Source organism: Oryctolagus cuniculus, chromosome 16 (genome assembly GCF_964237555.1).
Source record: "Oryctolagus cuniculus chromosome 16, mOryCun1.1, whole genome shotgun sequence".
Lineage (NCBI taxonomy): Eukaryota > Metazoa > Chordata > Mammalia > Lagomorpha > Leporidae > Oryctolagus > Oryctolagus cuniculus.
Window position 1 is genome coordinate 15057395 of NC_091447.1, and position 6691 is coordinate 15064085.

The window sequence follows — 6691 nt, forward strand, 5'->3', positions numbered from 1 at the left end:
CAAGGGGTATAAAACTAGACTTCTCTGACTCAAGGCCCATCCATATTTGGGGGCAGCTTCAATGCTCAGAGAAGTTACACTCCTATCCGTACAGAAAGACCTCTATAGGTAATCGATCACTGTGTTCCGGCTCAAGCAGATGTGTGATACTGCAGAGGATTTCAACTTTACATATAAATCTTAAAACGTAGCATTTCAGCAACAAATAAACATGGAGAACTCCTCTCCACAGAGGGAGTGCTGAACTATCGCTCAGATGGCTGAGAAGTCAGACTGCTGCTCTCAGCTCCACCACCCCCCTCCCAGGCTTAGGCAGACCCACAAGGTGGTGGCGGCTCCTTAGCAGGGCCATTCCCAGTGGCATCGTCATACAGGGTAACAGCTCCATAGTGTCGTTGCTGGTGACATAAAGCAGGACATCGAAGATGTGCCTGCTATTGATGTATTGGTAGCAGTTCCAAATGCAGCTAACTGGTAATGCTTAAAAGTCAAGGTAAGGCTGATAAACAGAAGAATAATTAGAACCAAACAGGTAGGATTCACTGACATGATATCTTCTGAGTAGGAGAATCTCTGTTGTAGAGATTCCTGAATGGAGTTGGGATAAATAAACAACCAAGGTGTTCAGAGCAAAATTGAAGATCTGGTAACAGAAGAGCAGGGTGATCCAGGCAGTGTGTTGCTTGCATGCACCATAAGTGGCTTTGGCATATATCAGGATCATGAGAAGAGAAATTGCAATAGCAATGCACATATTGGCATCATCCATGAACTCAATGTTGCCTCCTGGTTCAGAACTCAAGAAGTGATACTGGTCTAGGTGCTCAGTAAAATCAACAGGACCACAGCATTCATAATCTGTGAATCTAGTATGCCCATTTTCCCATGATACTCCAGTGTCTCATCCAGGACCAGGGAGGAGACACCATGAGACCAAGTGGAAGTTACACTGTCTTTATCCATTAAACAAGCATTTATTCCAAATATTAATATACTATTCATACTATTGATAAAGCAAATCATATCTCTAACTATTTAAAATGTTCCAGGTACTCAACCATTGATTATAAACATTTAATTATACTCTCTAAATAATTATTTCAAAATCACAAATTTAATATATTGGGTTCTTGTAAATATTTTGAACACCTTATAACACAGACAAAACACCCATAATACTCTGCTGGTTATCAGTACTGCAGGATTTAGGTGGTTAAATGATTGTTTCCCTTTTGCATTTAGAATCTGGTTATACAGTTCAAAACCATTCAGTCTCTGGGGTGGGCACTGTGGTGCAGCAGGTTAAGCCACTTCTAGGGGAGCCCACATCCTCTGTTGGAATTCTTGTTGCAGTCCCAACTCCTCCACTTCCAATCCAGCTCTCTGCTAACATGCCTGGGAAGGCAAAGGATGATGGCTCAGGTAGCTTGGGTTCCTGCTACCCACATGGGAGACTTGAATGAAGTTCCTGGCTCCTGGCTTCAGCCTGGTTCAGCCCTGGCTATTGTGGACATTTGCAAAGAGAACCAGCAATTGGAAGATCTAGCCCCTCTCTCTCTATCCTCTCTCTCTCTCTAACCTCTCTCTCTCTTTCTTTCTCTCTCTCTCTCACTCTCTCTCTCCTGCTTTCTCTCTCTCTCCTTGCATATGTGTGTGTCTCCCTCTCTCTCTGTCACTCTGTTTCAAATGAATAAATAAAAAAAAGATTCCACTTCAAACCACTATTTATTAAATTGAAACCATATTATAATTAAAACTCTTACTTTAATTAGTTGCCTTTCCTATAGATTTCAACTTTTGGTAACGTGTTTTCTCTACAAAATGGCACAATCTGTCATGTTTTCTGTGTAGCAGTACCTAACTAATAGTCTTCATGGCTCTGATCTAATAGGCTGGCCTGCAGGAATGCATGCTGGGAGACTTCAGTCTCAGGAGTAGCTCACTATAATTCGTAGAGTATCTAGATAAGAGTTTTGCAAACTTCAAGATGCATGCAAATCACTTGAGAATCTTACTAAGATACAGACTGGTTTAGTAGAACTGGAGCAAGGCCTGAGAGTCTGTATGTCTAACAAGCTCCCAAGTGGTGCCAGAAACACTGGCTGGGGAGCCTTATTTTGCAGAGCAAAGAAATAAGGACATTTTCCCCCAGGTGGTTAGGGTTTGATCTATGTAGTTAATTCTCTTCTTTGAGATATTTCGTTCTTTTACTTTCTGGGAACACATTCTCTCTCCTGCATGGTTTTTGTGTATACTGCCTGTTTGATTTCACCGCTGGTGGTCATCAACATTTCTACTTCTTGGAACAATATCAACTTCTTCCCTGTGTGTATTCTTTCCTATACACAAAGTAATAAAGACATTTCTATACCTCACCACCAAACTACCAGGAAAGAAACGTGAAAGGGAAAAAGTATTATTGGCACACCTATCTAGCACACATTTCCAGGTTTTATTGTCTTTAAGGGAACTCTGAAAGTTATAGTGAACTACTTACATTACAAAGGATCCTTGTCCATAGAAATGCAGAAGTATAATTGCATATCCATTTGTAAGTTGATTTCCGCCTTTCCTATTGCACTGGGGGGAGGGGGGGAGAGGTAATTCATGGGAAATGAAATTAAATGATAAGCTTATTTTGGTGCAAAAATAATTTGAAACTCACTGTTTTCATAATATGCATTTCCATGAACTTTTTGAAGGCTTCTCATGCATGTGTGTGTGTGTGTGTGTGAGAGAGAGAGAGAGAGAGAGAGAGAGAGAGAGAGAATCTAGGAGCCACGAGCTTCTTCCAGGTTCAGGGGCCCAAGGACTTGGGCCATCTTCTACTGCATTCCCAGGCCATAGCAGAGAGCTGGATCTGAATTGGAACAGCTGGGACTCAAACAGGCTCCCATATGGGATGCCGGCACTTCGGGCAGCGGCTTTACCCGCTACACCACGGCATTGGCCCCATGTTAATACATTTTTAAAGAATCCTCATTTTCCAGCAATTGAAGGCTATTTCCCCACCATTTAATTTGCCTCCCTATTTCAAGTCTTGGAAACTGCTTCAATACAAGGAGCCCAGGCTCCTTCTAGTGGAGAAAAGCATCAAAGACCGGAACCTGGGCATGATGAGAGTTTGGTGGTGAGTAGGAGCTACCGCTGCTGTAGCTGCACCATTAGAGAAGTCACAGAGCTGTGTCAAACGTCTACTGACTTCCCAAGCATACAGAGTTGCTCAGTCCCTCTTTTCTTGTCCTCCAGTATTTCACTGACTTCTGAGACTTTTAGCTATTTCTGTTAAGACGCTAAACCCATGAAAACAAACAAAAACACAGTTACAGGTTTCCATTTGCAAAAAGGAGGATATGGGAGAGGACTATAAAACAAAATCTGTGTTTTAATTCCAAATCATTGTCCTGCTTTAATCTTGCATGCATAATTACTTACATATAACCAGGGAAGAAGAGAGGGTAAACACACACACACACACACACACACACACGAGTGTTGGTGTTGTGATACAGTGGGTTAAGCCACTGCTTGTGATGCTAGCATTCCATGTCAGAGCACCAGTTCAAGTTCCAACTATTCTGCTTCTGATCCAGCTTCCAGCTAATGGAGCTGGGAAAGCAGAAGATGACCCTAAGTATCTGGGAGACCCAGATGAGAGTTCCTGGCTCCTGGCTTCAGTCTGGCCCAACCCTGGCTGTTACAGGCATTTAGGGAGTAAACCAGTAGATGTAAGATTCTCTGCCCCCCACCCCCGCCTGTCTCTGTGTCATTCTGCTTTTCAAATAAGCAAATTTTAAAAAAAAAAAAAAAAAGGGAAACCACAGGATTTGAGAAAATCACTTAAAGATAGACAGGAGCCATGAGCAAGAAAAATCAGGGACCAGCATTGTGGTGGGGAAGGAAAAGCCACCACCTGTGACACTGTCATCCCTTATGAGTGTTAGCTGGAGTCCCTGGTGCTCCACTTCTGATCCAGCTCTCTGCTAATGAGCCTGGGAAAGCAGTGAATGATGGTCCAAGTCCTTGGCCCCTGCCACCCACATGGGAGAGTTAGAAGAAGCTCCTGGCTCATGGCTTCAGCCTGGCCCAGCTCTGGTCATTGCAGCCATTTGGGGAGTGAACCAGAGAATGAAAGATCTCTCTCTGTAATTCAGCCTTTCAAATAAATACATCTTTAAAAAAAAAAAAAAAAAAAAAAAAAAAAGACTGACAGTCAGGAGCTGAATCCTCAGACCTGACTCCTGGAGCCTGTTTATTCCCACTTTGAACACAATTCCACCAAGTATGCCATAGGGAGAGTATTGACTCTCTCTCATGCAGAGAAATGCTAAGAACCTTCAAAGCTTTACTGGAAGGAGAGACCCTGGAGCAGGGAGCTGAGTCAAAGCTTACATACCTGTTCAGCCTCATCTGATTCTCCTGGGCACTGTGACTTTGTTTCCAAGGCATATTTGTCTAGCAGCCCACAATTGATAAAAGAGCTTACCTGAACCATGTGATAAGGAGCTCTGATTTTACAGTCTTTACAGAGATTAACCCGAAAGATGCCATGGTGTTTTGTGCCGTAGCCAGTTTTGTGTGTAAATTAGCAATGTTTTCCTTTCCTAATCTTGTGTGTGTGCAAACATTCAGGGTAACCAACTCTTTTGTCTAATTGTCTAATTCTTGGACCCCTCACCAGTGATTTAAATAAAACCTAGACACATTTCAACATATAAATTTGTTCAAGAATTTTGCTTTTAAAATTCTGTTGTGTTGCAGCTGGCACTGTGGCTTAGCAGGTAAAGCCACGCCTACAGTGCCGGCATCCCATATGGGGCACCAGTTTGAGTCCTGGCTGCTCCACTTCCGATCTAGCTTTCTGCTATGCCCTGGAAAAGCACTGGAAGATGTCCCAAGTCCTTGGGCCCCTGCACCCTTGTGGGAAACCAGGAAAGAAGCTCCTGGCTCCTGGCTTTGGATCAGCTCAGCTCCAGCTTTTGTAGCCATCTGGGGAGTGAACCAGCAGATGGAAGACCTCTCTCTCTCCCTCTCTCTCTCTCTCTCTCTCTCTCTGCCTCTGCTAACTCTGCCTTTCCAATAAATAAATACATCTTTAAAAAAATTCTGTTGTGGGGCAGTGAGTTAAGCCACCCCTTGGGACACCTGCTTATGTCCCATATCACAGCGCAGGCTCAAGTTCCACCTCCTCTGCTTTCATTCCAGCTTCCTGCCAATGTGCCTTCGAGAGCAGTGGATGAAGGTTCAAATGCTTGTGTCCCTGCCACCCACATGGGAAACCTGGACACAGTTCCAGGCTCGATAGTGCGCGCGCTCTCTCTCTCTCTCTCTCTCACTCTCTCTTCCTCCCTCCCTCCATTTCTCTGTCACTCTTCCTTTCAAATAAATAAAATAAAATAAAAAATTCTATTCTGTTCCTCATGCTGAGATATCACAGAGACTAATGAACTCACAGGATCTGGACTTATCTCTCTTCCTCTTAGCTCCTAGACTGTCTGCAGAGGGCAGGAACCACCCAAACAGCCACCCCTGGTGTTGCTTTCTGATCGTTTTGATGCCTTTAATTTGGGACCAAAAGAGAGGGAGTTTTGCTCCTGGAAGCTCCTCCAACTTGCAGCCTCAGATCAACCAATGGTCACCTTGACACAGAACCACAGGTGACCTGGTTTCGACCTTCCAGACACATCTGTGTAATCAATGTTTACTGTTACTCCATACTCTCTGCCAGAGGACTGTTCTTCATCTTTCAAAGTACACAGCCTAGTGATTAAGACACCAGCCAATATGCCTGCATCCCATGGGGCCAGCATTGTGGCACAGTGGGTTAAGCCACCACCTGCAATGTCAGCAACCCATATGGTCGCCAGTTCGAGTCCCAGCTTGCTCTACTTCTGATCCAGCTCCCTGCTAATGCATCTAGGAAAGCATGAGAAAATAGTCCAAGCACTTGGGCCCCTTCCACCCATGTGGGAGACCCAGACGAAGTTCCAGGCTTCTGGGTTCAGTCTGGCCCAGCCCAGGCCATTGCAGCCATTTGGGGAGTGAACCAGCAGATAGAAGATATCTCTCTATCTCATTCTGCCTCTCAAATAAGTGAAACTTTAAAAATATTTCTGAATACAAATCTTTTAGCACAGCCTTTCTCCACGGCCCCAGGCAAAGCAAATGGCTTCCTCCTCTGGATTCCTGTGTCACTTTGGACATGCCCATGTGAAAGCTCTCACCACATTTTTATTTGTAAGACATTTTCTCCCCCACTTCCCTACACCCATTCCAACGATCTTGCTTATCACCCAGTGCACAGCATGTATACAACAATGGCCTGCCTAGCCTGAAATCAGTATAAGAGTAGGCAGATGAGAGTGGCAACCAAGTAGGCAAGAGCTGAGCTGTGCTGGGGTGCTGATGTCTCACCCAGGGTCAACCCAGAGAGGCAGTCACAAGGGCGGGGTCCAGCCAGTGCTGGGAGGACGAGCAGGTTGGACAGCTGCAGGAGGGACCAGGGCAGTCACAGTGTCCAAGCTCCAGTTACAGTAAGGCACCCAGGCTCACTCAGTGAATGGGTACCTGATGCTATTGGAGAAATACCCCACCCCTCTGTTCAGAGTCTGTGCAAGGGGGTAAGCATGTCAGTTTTTGGGGTCAGACTGCCTGCCACTTTCTGTCTCTGTGCCATAAGGCAAATTGTTTA

The 6691-nt window shown here is 44.7% G+C and overlaps 1 pseudogene; it reads right to left on the reverse strand.

The window, feature by feature from the left end:
- Positions 1 to 308: 308 nt before the first annotated feature.
- On the reverse strand, positions 309 to 879 carry LOC100350087 (lysosomal-associated transmembrane protein 4B-like; annotated as a pseudogene).
- Between the last annotated feature and the right edge of the window lie 5812 nt (positions 880 to 6691).